Source organism: Haematobia irritans, chromosome 1, assembly GCF_050003625.1.
Source record: "Haematobia irritans isolate KBUSLIRL chromosome 1, ASM5000362v1, whole genome shotgun sequence".
Taxonomy (NCBI): Eukaryota; Metazoa; Arthropoda; class Insecta; order Diptera; family Muscidae; genus Haematobia; species Haematobia irritans.
Genome location: NC_134397.1, coordinates 237,625,614 through 237,642,087, shown reverse-complemented (window position 1 = coordinate 237,642,087; position 16,474 = coordinate 237,625,614). Strand labels below are relative to the sequence as shown.

Here is a 16,474-nt window from a genome sequence, read left to right as displayed (position 1 = left end):
ATATATAATATAAATTATATTCCTACAGAAAATGTTGTTAAAATTTTATTGCTAGAGACAATTTTGTCAAAAAGTAATTTCTACTGAAAATTTGCTCAAAATTTTATTTCTATAGAAAATTTTCTCTAAATTTTATTTCTATAAAACATTTTGCACAAATTTTATTTCCTTAGAAAATTTTCTCAAAATTTTATTTCTATAGGAAATTTTGCCAAAATTGTATTTCCTTAGAAATTTTCTCAACATTTCTATAAACAATTTCTATAGAAAATTTTCTCAAAATTTTATTTTTAAAGAAAATTTTGTCAAAATTTTATTTCTATAGAATTTTTATACCCTGCGCCACACTGTGGAACAGGGTATTATAAGTTAGTGCATATTTATTTTTCTATAGAAGATTTTGTCAAAATTTTATTTTTAGAGAATATTTTGTCAAAATTTTATTTCTATAGACATTTTTTCAAAATTTTACTTCTATAGAATATTTTGTCAGAATTTTATTTCTATAGAAATTTTTTTTCAAAATTTTATTTCTATGGAAAATTTTGTCAAAATTTTGCTTCTATAAAAAATTTTGTAAAAAATTTATTTCTATAAAAAACTTTGTCAAAATTTAATTTCTATAGAAAACTTTCTCAAAATTTAATTTCTATAGAAAATTTTGTCAAAATTTTATTTTTATAGAAAACTTTATTTCTATAAAAAATTTTGTCAAAATTTTATTTCTATGGAAAATTTTGTCAACATTTTATTGCTATAAAAAATTTTGTCAAAATTTTATTCCAATAAAAAAATTCTGTCAAAATTTTATTTCTATAGAAAATTTCGTAAAAATTTTATTTCTATAGAAAATTTTGTCAAAATTTTATTTCTATAGAAAATTCTGTCAAAATTTTATTTCTATAGAAAATTTTGTCAAAATTTTATTTCTATAAAAAATTATGTCAAAAATGTATTCCTATAAAAAATTTCGTAAAAATTTTATTTCTATAGAAAATTTTATCAAAATTTTATTTCTATAGAAAACTTTGTCAAAATGTTATTTTTAAAGAAAATTTTTCCAAAATTTTATTTCTATAGAAAATTTTGTCAAAATTTTATTTCTATAGAAAATGTTTTCAAAATGTGATTTCTATAGAACATTTTGCCAAAATTTTATTTCCTTAGAAAATTTTATTGCTAGAGACAATTTTGTCAAAAAGTAATTTCTACTGAAAATTTGCTCAAAATTTTATTTCTATAGAAATTTTTCTCTAAATTTTATTTCTATAAAACATTTTCTCAAAATTTTATTTCTATAGAAAATTTTGTCAAAATTTTATTTCTATAGAAAATTTTGTCAAAATTTTATTTCTATTGAAAATTTTGTCAAAATTTTATTTCTATAGAACATTTTCCCAAAATTTTATTTCCTTAGAACATTTGCTCAACATTTCTATAGAAAATTTCAATAGAAAATTTTTTCAAAATTTTATTTTTAAAGAAAATTTTGTCAAAATTTTATTTCTATAGAATTTTTTTTTTTCAAAATTTTATTTCTATAGAAGATTTTGTCAAAATTTTATTTCTATAAAAAATTTTCTCTAAATTTTATTTCTATAGAACATTTTGCCAAAATTTTATTTCTATAGAAAATTTTGTCAAAATTTTATTTCTATAGAAAATTTTGTCAACATTTGATTTCTATAGAAAATTTTGTCAACATTTTATTTCTATAGAAAATTTTGTCAAAATTTTACTTCTATAGAAAATTTTCTCAAAATTCTATTTCTATAGAACATTTTGCCAAAATTGTATTTCCTTAGAAATTTTCTCAACATTTCTATAAAAAATTTCTATAGAAAATTTTCTCAAAATTTTATTTTTAAAGAAAATTTTTTCAAAATTTTATTTTTAAAGAAAATTTTGTCAAAATTTTATTTCTATAGAATTTTTATACCCTGCGCCACACTGTGGAAGAGGGTATTATAAGTTAGTGCATATTTTTTTTTCTATAGAAGATTTTGTCAAAATTTTATTTTTAAAGAATACTTTGTCAAAATTTTATATCTATAGACATTTTTTCAAAATTTTACTTCTACAGAATATTTTGTCAGAATTTTATTTCTATAGAAATTTTTTTCAAAATTTTATTTCTATGGAAAATTTTGTCAAAATTTTATTGCTATAAACAATTTTGTCAAAATTTTGTTACTATAAAAAATTTTGTACAAATTTTATTTCTATAAAAAACTTTGTCAAAATTTAATTTCTATAGAAAATTTTGTCAAAATTTTATTTTTATAGGAAACTTTATTTCTATAAAAAATTTTGTCAAAATTTTATTTCTATGGAAAATTTTGTCAACATTTTATTGCTATAAAAAATTTTGTCAAAATTTTATTTCTATAGAAAATTTTGTGACAATTTTATTTCAATAAAAATTTTTGTCAAAATGTTATTCCCATAAAAAATTTCGTAAAAATTATATTCCTATAAAAAATTTCGTAAAAATTTTATTGTCAAAATTTTATTTCTACAGAAAATTCTGTCAAAATTTTATTTCTATAGAAAATTTTGTCAAAATTTTATGTTTAAAGAAAATTTTTTCAAAATTTTATTTCTATAGAAAAATTTTTCAAAATTTTATTTCTATAGAAAATGTTGTCAAAATGTGATTTCTATAGAACATTTTGCCAAAGTTTTATTTCCTTAGAAAATTTTCTCAACATTTTATTTTTAAAGCAAATTTTGTCAAAATTTTATTTCTATAGATTTTTTTTTTCAAAATTTTATTTCTATAGAAGATTTTGTCAAAATTTTATTTCTATAGAAAATTTTCGCTAAATTTTATTTCTATAGAACATTTTGCCAAAATTATATCTCCTTAGAAAATTTTCTCAACATTTCTATAGAAAATTTCTACAGAAAATTTTGTCAAAATTTTATTTCTATAGAAAACTTTGTCGAAATTTTATTTCTATAGAAAATTTTCTCAAAATTCTATTTCTGTTGAAAATTTTCTCAAAATGTTATTTCTATAGGAAATGTTCTTAATATTTGATTTCTTTAGAAAATTTTCTCAAAATAGTATTTCTATAGAAAATTTTGTAAAAATGTAATTTCTATAGAATTTTTTTTTTTTAATTTTATTTCTATAGAAAATTTTATCAAAAGTTTATCTCTATAGAAAACTTTGAAATTTTTAAAAATTCTATTTCTATTGAAAATTTTCTCAAAATTTTATTTCTTTAGAAAATTTTGTAAAAATTTAATTTCTATAGAAATTTTATTTCTTTAGAAAATTTTGTCAAAATTTTATTGCTATAAAAAATTTTGTGAAAATTTTATTTCTATAGAAAATTTTGTCAATAGTTTATTTCTATAAAAAATTTTGTCAAAATGTTATTTCTATAAAAAATTTTGTCAAAATTTTATTTCTATAGAAAATTTTTTCAAAATTTTATTTCTATAGAAAATTTTGTCAAAATTTTATTTCTATATAAAAATTTTGTCAAAATTTAATTTCTATAGAAAATTTTGTTAAATTTGTATTTCTTTAGAAAAGATTGTGAAAATGTTATATCTATAGAACATTTTGTCAAAAGTTTATTTCTATAGAAACTTTGCCAAGATTTTATTTCTATAGAAAACTTTTTCAAAATTTTATTTCTATAGAAAATTTTGTCAAATTTGTATTTCTTTAGAAAAGATTGTGAAATTTTTATCAAAAGTTTATTTCTATAGAAAACTTTGTCAAAATTTTATTTCTATAGAAAATTTTCTCAAAATTCTATTTCTATTGAAAATTTTTTCAAAATTTTATTTCTATAGGAAATGTTCTCAAAATGTTATTTCAATAGGAAATGTTCTCAAAATTTTGTTTCTATGGAAAATTTTCTCAAAATTGTATTTCTATAGAAAATTTTGTAAAAATTTAATTTCTATAGAATATTTTGTCAACATTTTATTTTTATAGAAAATTTTGTCAAAATTTTATTTCTATAAGAAATTTTGTCAAAATTTTATTTCTATGGAAAATTTTGTCAACATTTTATTGCTATAAAAAATTTTGTCAATATTTTATTTATATAGAGAATTTTGTCAAAATTTAATTTCTATAGAAAAATTTGTCAAAACCTAATTTCTATAGAAAAATTTGTCAAAATTCTATTTTTATAGAAAATTTTGTCAAAATTTTATTTCTATAGTAAATTTTGTCAAAATTTTATTTCTATAGAATATTCTGTCAAAATTTTGTTTCTATAGAATATTTTGTCAAATTTGTATTTCTTTATAAAACATTGTGAAAATGTTATATCTATCGAAAATTTTGTCAAAAATTTATTTCTATAGAAAATTTTGTCAAAATTTTATTTCTATAGAAAATTTTGCCAAAATTTTATTTCTATAGAAAATTTTGCCAAAATTTTATTTCTATAGAAAACTTTGTCAAAATTTTATTTCTATAGAAAATTTGTCAAAATTTTATTTCTATAGAAAATTTTCTCAAAATTGTATTGCTATACAAAATTTTATATCTATAGAAAGTTTTTTCTTGTTGCAGAAAATTTATAAAATACACCTTAGTTAGACAGAAATATTTTACAAAATGTACCAAAATATTTTGTAGAATTCTACCAACTGTGACAACCATGCTCCCAACACCATTCTATGGTGTTGTTTATAAAAATGAAAAAACTAAGGTTTGTGTCTTAGTATTAGGTACAAAAATCCTAAATTTAAAAGTGAATAGCATATCAAATGTATCCTTAGATCAACTTACTTCTTTGTTCCGCAATCAATACCATAAAAATTTAAATAAATACAAAATCTTTGGAACTGGTTAAATTTTTTTGAGTGTACTTATCAACTACCAAGAAGCTTTCAATTATTTGTGACACATTGTATTTCATTTAATTGAATTTTTACAATTGCTCACGCAGAGAATATTATATAAGTTTTATTATAGAACAATTGAAAGATATATTCGACGATCTTGCCGAAAAAAATACAAACAAAAAAATTAAAACCATTGTAATCTATAATTATTATAGTGATATCAATAGTGTCATTACATTAATTATTGCTGGGAATTCTCAAAATTCAACTATTATGACATATAAAACAATAGAGTTTATTATCGGAGATATTCAAAATGCTTTCAAATAATGACAATGGTGACAAATAAAAAAATTCCAACATTTAATAAAAATAATTTGCCGATTATCTAGTTTGAAAACAAAAATCCCAAATTGGCCCCAAATGGATGCGGGTACTCATCACAGGTTGCCTTCAATGAATATCAAATAATTTGCCAGTCAGCATTTCCGCCAACAAAATACAAGAGTGTTTTGTATTTTTGTTGTTTTTTTTTTATAAAATAAAATTTCTACAAAAATATATAGCACAACAAAGTGTTATTTATTACAACAAATTAAACACTTGTTGGTAATTAAAATTGCATGCAAACAGCAGCAACAGCAATAAAAACAACAACAACCAGAGAGAACAATTATAATAATCATAGCACCTAACGCCAAAACTAATAACTGCCAATGACAAAATATTGCATTATCAAATTCAAATAAAAACAATTAAATGCTGAAATTCATAATTATTTCCTCTTATAATCCTCTAATGTGTGTTTTACGAAAATAAATAAATCTCCTGTGATTTCATATAAATCCATATACATTTGCAATACAAACTGAGAATAAGAGAAATCAGGAGACTTAGAGCAAGAGAGTATGGGAGAGTTGTTAAAAATAAACTAACGAGACATTGTAAATGAAAATGAAAAGTCAAGTTCAATGTTAATGTGTCTCTCTCTCTCTGTTGGCGTTTGCTATTTATTCTTGACACTGAAGTGTTGCAAAATGTAAACAAAGAATTATTGCATAGTTGGTGTTTGACTGTTTGTTTGTTTTTTTTTTGTCATCTCTTTGTGAAAATCATACAAAGTGAAAGAGAACATCTTGGCACATTTTTGGCAGAGGGGAGCATCCCAAATGTAAGTGTATGAGACACAATAATCAAAGATTTTGTCAAATGCAATAGAAGAATAAATTGAGAAGAATCTTGGTAGTATACGGAAAATTCCTATTCTTTTGATTATGGTCTCTATCATAAATGATGACTGTATTTTCTTTGGCGCTAGTTCACGCTTGGTTTGGTTACTAGCCAAATAAATATCACCCAAGAAAAAAAGAAAATAATGACCACTAGTTTTCTTTTAAATGCAATAGTTGGTGCTTATAAAAATATATTTATTAGTGGAAGATTATAAAAATTAAAAAAAAAAAAAAAAACAAGTATATACGGCCGAAGCTTATGTACCCTCCATCATGGATTGCGTAGAAACTTCATCTAAACACTGCCATCCACAATCGAATTACTTAAGTTGCGGTAACGCTTGCCGATGGCAAGGTATCTTAAAACCTCCTAACACCATCTTCTAAATTGTATGTAAGTCCATACGTGGTATATATTAAATCAAAAAAGATCGATCCAATACGTATATAATTCAGTTTGACAAAGTAGACATAAAATTTTGACAAAATTTTCTACAGAAATAAAATTTTAACAAAATTTTCTATAGAAATAAAATTTTGGTAGATTATTTTTGGCTCTAGTGGCAACCATGATTATGAACCGATATAGACCAATTTTTGTGTGATTGGACCAATTTTGGTATGGTTGTTAGCGACCATATACTAACACCAAGTGCCTAATTTGAACCGGATCGGATGAATTTTGCTCCTCCAAGAGGTTCCGGAGGTCAAATCTGGAGAATGTTTTATATGGGGGCTATATATAATTATGGACCGATATGGACCAATTCTGGCACGGTTGTTAGAGACCATATACCAATACCATGTACCAAATTTCAGCCGGATCGAATGAAATATGCTTCTCTTAGAGGCTCCGCAAGCCAAATCTGGGGATCGGTTTATATGGGGGCTATATATAATTATGGACCGATATGGACCAATTTTTGCACGGTTGTTAGAGACCATATACCAATACCATGTACCAAATTTCAGCCGGATCGGATGAAATATGCTTCTCTTAGAGGCTCCACAAGCCAAATCTGGGGATCGGTTTATGTGGGGGCTATATATAATTATGGATTGATGTGAACCAATTTTTTCATGGTTGTTAGAGACTATATACCAACACTATGTATCAAATTTCAGCCGGATCGGATGAAATTTGCTTCTCTTTTAGGCTCCGCAAGCCAAATCTGGAGATCGGTTTATATTGGGGCTATATATAATTATGGACCGATGTGGACCAATTTTTGCATGGTTGATAGAAATATGCTTCTGTTAGACGCTCCACAAGCCAAATCTGAGGGTCCCTTTATATGGGGGCTATACGTAAAAGTGGACCGATATGGCCCATTTTCAATACCATCCGACCTACATCGATAACAACTACTTGTGCCGAGTTTCGATAACAACTACTTGTGCCGATTGCTCTAAGAGAAGCAAATTTCTTCCGATCCGGCTGAAATTTGGTACATGGTGTTAGTATATGGTCTCTAATAGCCACGCAAAAATTAGTCCATATCGGTCCGTAATTACATATAGCCCCCATATAAACCGGTCCCCCGATTTGGCTTGCGGAGCCTCTAAGAGAACCAAATTTCATCCGATCCGGCTGAAATTTGGTACATGGTGTTAGTATATGGTCTCTAATGACCGTGCAAAAATTGGTCCACATCGGTCCATAATTATATATAGCCCCCATAAAAATCGATTCCCAGATTTGTCCTCCGGAGCCTCTTGGAGGAGCACAATTCATCCGATCCGGTTGAAATTTTGAACATGGTGTTAGAATGTGGTCTCTAACAAACACGCAAGAATTGGTCCATATCGGTCCATAATTATATATAGCCCCCATATAAACGGTTCCCCAGATTTGATATCCGGAGCCTCTTGGAGGAGCAAAATTCATCCGATCCGGTTGAAATTTGCAACGTGGTGTTAGTATAAGGCCGCTAATATCCATGCCAAAATTGGTCCATATCCGTCTATAGTTATATATAGCCGATCCCCATTTTCTATAGAAAATTTTGTCAAAATTTTATTCCTATAGAAATTTTTTTCCAAATTTTTTCTATAGAAAATTTTTTCCAAATTTTACTTCTATAGAAAATGTCGTCAAAATTTTATTTTGTCAAAATTTTATTTCTATAGAAACTTTAAACTTAATTATATACGTATTTATATGTAATTAAGTTTAAAATTTTATTTTTATGGAAAACGTTGTCAAAATGTTATTTCTATAGAAAATATTGTGAAAATTTTATTTCTATAGAAAATTTTGTAAAAATTGTATTTGTATTGAAAATTTTCTAAAAATTTTATTTCTATAGAAAATTTTGTCAAAATTTTATTTCTAGAGAAAATTTTGTCAAAATTTTATTCCTATAGAAAATTTTTTCCAAATTTTTTTCTATAGAAAATTTTTTTCCAAATTTTACTTCTATAGAAAATGTCGTCAAAATTTTATTTCTATAGAAACTTTAAACTTAATTATATACGTATTTAATCGGCCTTTTTTAGTTTAATATATACTACGTATGGACTACCTTGTAACTTAGAAGACGGTGTTAGGAAGTTTTAAGATACCGTGCCATCGGCATGTGTTACCGCAACCCAAGTAATTCGATTGTAGATGACAGTTTTCAATAGAAGTTTCTACACAACAACTGAAAACGAAATATTTCTTATTCGTTTCGAAGTTTATCTGCCTCATCCGTGGACTGCCTATAAAATATTGTCGTGAACAACTCGCGCCGTGCGAAACTGGCCTTAGTACACTATATTGGCTGTGAAACTAAAATAATACACAGCAATATTGGCTATATTGCAAACAAATAGCTTCAGGGTACTAAATGCTACGGTGCGCATCCTCAATATGGTATAATTTCATTGTGTTTAACAAGGCGGCTCTGAAAAAATCGATCTCTACATCTGCCTTAAATGTATGAAACCCCAAGAAAGTGATCATCGTGGATAGGTTCGTATGTCGTTTTTAAAACTCCACACTAATTTCTTTACTTAATTTATTGTGTGTTTTAGACGGGCTATAGATAGTTCGGACACCATCTATAAGTACTCTTATGCTAAGAGTACCAAAGATTTAGCTCCATTATCTGTCGATTGCCCAAATTTTAAGGGTGAACATTTTTTATAATGTATTAATATATTGTATTTAATTATATGTACCTTCCTATCATCTAATAAATATATATATATAAAATGCAGTATTTTGTGGGATTTTGTTATTCAATTCGGTCATGGTGCTTTAAAGTTGAGAGATACAACCAAATGAAGAAGGGAGCAACGACCAATTTCATCGTCTGACACAACCAACTCCATATATTGTATTAGTTGGGTTTCCCATCATTCGATTGAGTCGACCGAATTTGTTGGGTGTCACAACTGCCAAAAGGAGGTTGGCAATAAATTCGATTGTCACAACCAATCTGTATTCTCTGTGTACACTACTAATTGTACTCCTAGTGCAAAATTTCAACCAAATTGGGGAAAACTCTGGCTTCTGAGACCGTATTAGTCCATATCTAAATCTGAACCGATTTCTTCCAAAATCAATAGGGATCTATTCTGAGGCAAAACAAATACTTGTGCCAAATTTGAAGTCGATTGGACTTAAACTGCGACCTAGACTTTGATCACAAAAATGTATTCACAGACAGACGGACATGGCTATATCGACTCAGGAGCCCACCCTGAGCATTTTTGCCAAAGACACCATGTGTATATGTCGTCTCCTTCTGGGTGGAGCAAACATATGCACTAACTTATAATACACTTTTCCACAGTGTGGCGCAGGGTATAAATACAATGTTGACACAATTTTCTACAGAACCAAAATTTTGACAAAATTTTCAATAAAAATAAAATTTTGACAAAATTTTCTATATAAATTAAATTTTTACAAAAATTTGCTATAAGAAGAAAATTGTGATAAAATTTTCTATAAAAATAAAATTTTGACAAAATTTTCTAAAAAAAAATAAAATTTTGACAAAATTTGTTATAAAAATAAAATTTTGACAAAATTTTCTATGGAAATACAATTTTGACAAAATTGTCTATAGAAATAAAATTGTGACCAAATTTTCTATAGAAATAGAATTTTGACAAAATTTTCTATAAAAATAAAAATTTGACAAAATTTTCTATAAAAATAAAAATTTGATTAAATTTTCTATAGAAATGAAATTTGACAATTTTTTTTTATAAAAAAAATCTCAATACTTTAGTTTTGCTGTAGTTTTATTCAAAGCTATCAATGTATGGTCGAAGAGGGCCTAATTGATTACATAAATGTTGGAATTCAATTGAAAATAAAATTTTAACAAAATTTCTATAAAAACAAGTAAGTAAAGTAGAAAGTCGGGCGGGCCGACTATATCATACCCTAAACCAGTCTAACTGAATTGGTAATCATAAGCATTTGTGGGGTAACATTGATATAGGTATGGGAGATAAACCGCAGTTGCATATTTAAGCAAATTAAGGGGTACATGTTTATGGGTGCTTTGTGACAATCTGACTATAGCTCATAGTCAATGTTGCCAGGGAAAATGTTCGGTTTACCCTACAAGGACAAAAAAAGTTCCGTACTTTCCCATACATTCCCGAACAATTTTCCCTACTATATTTTGCGTTAAATTTAAAAAATTTTACAAAACAAAAATGGTTCTAAGTACTTTATTATCTTAAAACATGAATATGCAACGTATATAACTTAGAATATAAATTTGTATTACCACCCCGGTTGCCACAGTTGGTAGAATTCTACCCAAATTAGTAACCTTTTTTGTTAAATCTCTATAAAAATAAAATTTTGGAAAAAGTTTCTATAAACAAATTTTTATGAGAAATTTTTCTATAGAAATAAAATTTTGACAATAAATTCTATAGAAATAAAATTTTGAGAAAAAATTCCACAGAAATAAAAATTTTAGAAAATTTTTTATAGAAATAATATTTTGAAAAAAATTTCTATAGAAATACAATTTTGACAAAATGTTCTATAGAAATAAAAGGTTGACAAAATTTTCTACAGGAATAAAGTTTTATTTATTATTAAAGGTCAAGCCTTGCCGGCTTCTACTTTCCTCCTCTAGAGCCACCAAAATGTAAAAATTATTACAAATTATGTTGAGTGAAAACGTCCTACATTGTGGCCCTACGTCCCTACAAGACGCTAAATATTAGAAAAGCCCTACATATAGGGAATTTCCCCTACTTCTAGCAACACTGGCTGTGTTGGTATTGCACCTACGGAGTTAGTATGCCACTAATATTGAGCCCATTATTAAAAAAGAGAAAATCGTTAAATTAGTGTGGGTAATAAATCCAAAATTTGTAAAAATCGAGCAATATTCTTATGTAAAAGCTACAAGTACGTATAAATACGATCGGCTAGTACATCAAAATTTGAAATTTGAGTAACATTGGTTAATAAATAAGAGTATTATGGCCAAATTTGGGAAAATCGAGCGATGCATATATATGGAAGCTATATTTAAATCTGAACCAAATTGCATAATATTTTGCGGGTTTGATTAATACCACAAAAGGTTACCTTGTGCAAGATTTGAGTAAGATCAGTTAAGAAATGAGGCCTGTATGGTCAAACATAAGGTTATTAGGGGCGAATTTTTCAAAATCGGGTGATACATATATATGGGAGCTATATCTAAATCTGAACCGATTTCGATGATTTTTTGCACATATAGTTAGTGCTATAGAAGACTACATTTAGCCAAATTTGAGTAAGATCGGTTGATAAATAAGGGTTTTATGGCCAAATTTAAAAAAATCGGGCGGTATATATATATGGGAGCTATAGCTAAATCTGAACCGATTTGGATGAAATTTTGCAGACTTGAAGGGCGATGGAAAAGATTACCTTTTGCCAAATTTGGTGACGATCCGCAACGTGACCCCATTTGTCGAATTCGGGCGATACATATATATGGGAGCTATATCTAAATTTGATCCGATTTCTTCCAAATTCAATAGCGTTCGTCCTTGTGCCCAAAAAACTCCCTATACCAAATTTCATCAAAATCGGTTAATAATTGCGACAGTAATCCTGTGAACAACAAATACATGGACAGACGGACGGACGGACGGACACCAAGCGCTAGATCGACTCAGGAGGTGATTCTGAGTCGATCGGTATATATTTTATGGGGTCTAAAATCAATATTTCTGGTAGGCACATTTTTTGCCGATCAAACTTATTATACCCAAACCACTATGTGGTTTAGGGTATAATAAAATGTTGACAAAATTAAAAAATTTGAAAAAAATTCTATACAAATAAAATTTAGACAAAAACAGATTTTATTGTTAGCCATTTTTGATCAAATATGCACCAAGTTTTGGTATTTTTTTTTTGTCTTGAACATTTATTCAAATTAAGAGTTTTTATTTTTGATTTTTAAGTTTAAGTACAGACTTAAATTAAATAATAAAATCGTAGATATAAAAGTTGAAATAAATAAATTCGTATGCAGAGTTTATTTCCTTTTCAGGTCACAAAGTGGCTAATTAAATGAGATTAGAGCGACTCGCTGATTCAAAAAAGTTGCAGTCCAATTCAATTTTGCTTGTTATACCCTCCACAATAGGATGGGGTATATTAACTTTGTTATTCGGTTTGTAAAACATCGAAATATTGGTCTAAAATATGTATATATTCTGGTTCGTGGTGAAATTCGATGTAGCGATGCCCGTCCGTCCGCTAGCTATCAAGTTAAATCTTATCACTTTTACGTTTAGCCGACATATAAATCGATCCACAGATTGGGCTTGCAGAGCCTCTTAGAGACGTACATTTTATCCTTTCCGGTTGCAATGTGATACGTGGTGTAAGTATATAGCCTCTAACACCCAGGCCAAACTTTGTCCATATCGATCCATAAGTATATCCCCATATAAACAGATTTGAACTCCGGAGCCTCTTCGAGGGGCAAATTTCATTCGTTTCGTTTTGTTTTTGTTAGCATATGTCCATGAAAAAATTTATCTATATCGGTCCATAATAATATATAGCACCCATATAAATCGACCACCATATTATTATATATTTCCCTGAACTAAATAAATATAAATTCGGAAAAGCACGCCCTGTTTGCCATTGTCTCATTTCAAATTACTACAAAAAAAATTGACAGTAAAATAAATACAACACTTTGGCAACGTGTCACATGACAGAGATTTCGGCAAAAAAAAAGCAAAATAAATCACAAGATTCCAATGCGTAAAATTAATAGTGCAACATTTAATAACCTTAATGATTTCATGACAACATGTGATGATTTATAATAAAAATGTTAAAAAAAAGATAAACGTCGCAAGCCATTATGTGTTAATAAAACCAATACAACATCTCTTCGTCAATAAAAATTCCCTCACCAAGAAAAAAAAGAGATAATTAAAATTTCCCTTTTTTGCGTGTAGTTCACAAGCCAATGACAGATGTGAATATATTTTATTTATTTATTTTTTTTTTTTTTTGTTTATATATTTTTCATACATCCATATGAATTTAATCAATATATGCAAAATTGTTAATTAAAACCCATTCGTTTGTGAAAAATATTAAATTAAATAGGCTAGTTTTTTGGGAGACTTTGTTAATATTTCTCTGATGTAATCCCAGGGCAAATCATGTTCATGTTTTTTTGTACTTTTTTTTCAGAAAACGACAGCAAATTATTTACCAACAAAAAGGAAACGACTCGCAAAAGTACTCCTCGAATAATATCAACATCAAGTGCTAAAGTGCTAAAAACTTTTAAAAATAGCACCGTTTCACATTGTAAGGCATGTGGAGAAAAAAAATGTTAAATAAAAAAAGTGTTAAAAATTCTTTGCATGAATAAAAACTACTATTAACCAGTAGACCATCACAGAAAAAAAAAACAAAATAAAACCAAATTCAACGACAAATTCCAATTATATATTATATCAATATTACTCACCCCTTTCCCAATTTGAGATTTTCTCGAGCGCCATTCAACGGTCATTGACTATAGTGATATGTAAGTACTTAACACCTCCCCAAATTACACTAGTCTACAAAAAAAAGCTATTTTAGTCGAGACACAAACCCCAATAGTCATTTAACATGTTGGTAATTGAGAATACAAATTTTATTTAGACTGCAAAAAAATATTCTATAAAAATAAAATTTTGCAAAAATTTTCTATTGAAATAATATTATAGACAAAAAATTATGACAAAATTTATATAGCAATACAATTTTAACCAAATTTTCTATAGAAATATAATTTTGTCAAAATTTTCTATAGAAATAAAATTTTGACAAAATCTTCTTTAGAAATGAAATTTTGCAAAATTTTCTATAGAAATACAATATTGCAAAAATTTTCTATTGAAATATATTTTTACAAAAATATTCTATAAAATAAAATTTTGAGAACATTTCAATAGAAATAAAATTTTCTATAGAAATAAAATTTTACCAAAATTTTCTATGGAAAAAAATTTGCAAAATTTATGTTTAGAAATAAAATTTTGCAAAAATTTTCTAAAAAAATAAATTTTTACAGAAATTTTCTATAGAAATAAAATTTTGACAAAATTTTCTATAGATATAAAATTTTGACAAATTTTTTTAAAGAAATAAAATGTTGACAAAATGTTCTAAAGAAATGAAATTTTGCAAAATTTTTCTATATATCTCTTCCGACCGATTTTGAATCATATAACCACAGACATCAAAAGTTTACCCCGATTTACTTGAGAAAATTTTCTATAGAAATAAAATTTAGACAAAATTTTCTAAAGAAATATAATTTTGAAAAAATCTTCTATAGAAATGAAATTTTGCAAAAATTTTCTATAGAAATAAAATTTTACAAAAAATTTCTATGGAAATACAATTTTGCAAAAATTGTCTATAGAAACAAAATTTTGTAAAAATTTTCTGTGGAAATAAAATTTTCAAAATATTTTCTATAGAAATAAAATTTTGACAAAATAAATAAAAATAAAATTTTGACAATTAAAAAAAAAAAAAAACATTAACAAATTTTTCTATAGAAATAAAATTTTGCAAAAACTTTCTATAGAAATAAAATTTTGAAAAAATTGTCTATGATTTTTTTTAGAAATAAAATTTTGCAAAAATTTTCTATAGAAATAAAATTTTGCAAAAATTTTCTATGGAAATAAAGTTTTGCAAAAATTTTCTTTAGAAATATAATTTTGCAACATTTTTTAAAGAAATAAAATTTTAACAAAATTTTCTATAGAAATAAAATTTTGACTGAAGTTTCTAAGAAATAAAATTTTGACAAAAGTTTCTGTAGAAATAAAATTTTGACAAAATTTTTTATAGAAATAAATTTTGACACAATTTTCTATAGAAATGAAATTTTCCAAAAACTTTCTATAGAAATAAAATTTTGCAAAAATTGTTTATAGAAATAAAATTTTGCAAACATTTTCTTTAGAAATAAAATTTTGAAAAATTTTCTAAAGAAATAAAATTTTGCAAACATTTTCTTTAGAAATAAAATTTTGCAAACATGTTCTAAAGAAATAAATTTTTCAAAAATTTTCTATAGAAATAAAATTTTGACAAAATTTTCTATAGAAATAAAATTTTGACTGAAGCTTCTAAAAAATAATATTTTGCAAAAATTTTCTTCAGAAATAAAATTTTGCCAACATTTTCTAAAGAAATAAATTTTTGCAAAAATTTTCTATAGAAATAAAATTTTGACAAAATTTTCTATAGAAATAAAATTTTGACTGAAGTTTCTAAAAAATAAAATTTTGACAAAAGTTTCTGTAGAAATAAAATTTAGACAAAATTTTCTAAAGAAATATAATTTTGAAAAAATCTTCTATAGAAATGAAATTTTGCAAAAATTTTCTATAGAAATAAAATTTTACAAAAAATGTCTATAGAAATAAAATTTTGCAAAAATTGTCTATAGAAACAAAATTTTGTAAAAATTTTCTGTGGAAATAAAATTTTCAAAATATTTTCTATAGAAATAAAATTTTGACAAAATAAATAAAAATAAAATTTTGACAATTAAAAAAAAAACATTAACAAATTTTTCTATAGAAATAAAATTTTGCAAAAACTTTCTATAGAAATAAAATTTTGAAAAAATTGTCTATGATTTTTTTTTTAGAAATAAAATTTTGCAAAAATTTTCTATAGAAATAAAATTTTGCAAAAATTTTCTATGGAAATAAAGTTTTGCAAAAATTTTCTTTAGAAATATAATTTTGCAATATTTTTTAAAGAAATAAAATTTTAACAAAATTTTCTATAGAAATAAAATTTTGACTGAAGTTTCTAAGAAATAAAATTTTGACAAAAGTTTCTGTAGAAATAAAATTTTGACAAAATTTTTTATAGAAATAAATTTTATCTAATTATACAATTATTTTTC

At 25.3% G+C, this 16,474-nt stretch overlaps 1 protein-coding gene and 1 long non-coding RNA gene across 5 annotated transcripts in view; both read left to right on the top strand.

Moving 5' to 3' along the window:
• LOC142235782 (sodium-coupled monocarboxylate transporter 2) overlaps positions 1-16,474 on the top strand; it is a 406,987-nt gene that overhangs the window by 11,129 nt on the left and 379,384 nt on the right. For 3 of the 4 annotated variants that reach the window (XM_075307130.1, XM_075307062.1, XM_075307177.1), the window contains exon 2: positions 13,738-14,080. The exons of the other annotated variant lie outside the window; for it this stretch is intronic. The gene's annotated coding sequence lies outside the window, so the exon portion shown is untranslated. The remainder of the gene's footprint in view (positions 1-13,737; positions 14,081-16,474) is intronic. 4 annotated transcript variants of the gene reach the window in all.
• LOC142219579 (uncharacterized) lies at positions 8,720-9,259 on the top strand. Its single transcript, XR_012717641.1, has 2 exons — positions 8,720-9,009; positions 9,072-9,259. It is a non-coding gene; the product is annotated as an uncharacterized LOC142219579 (long non-coding RNA).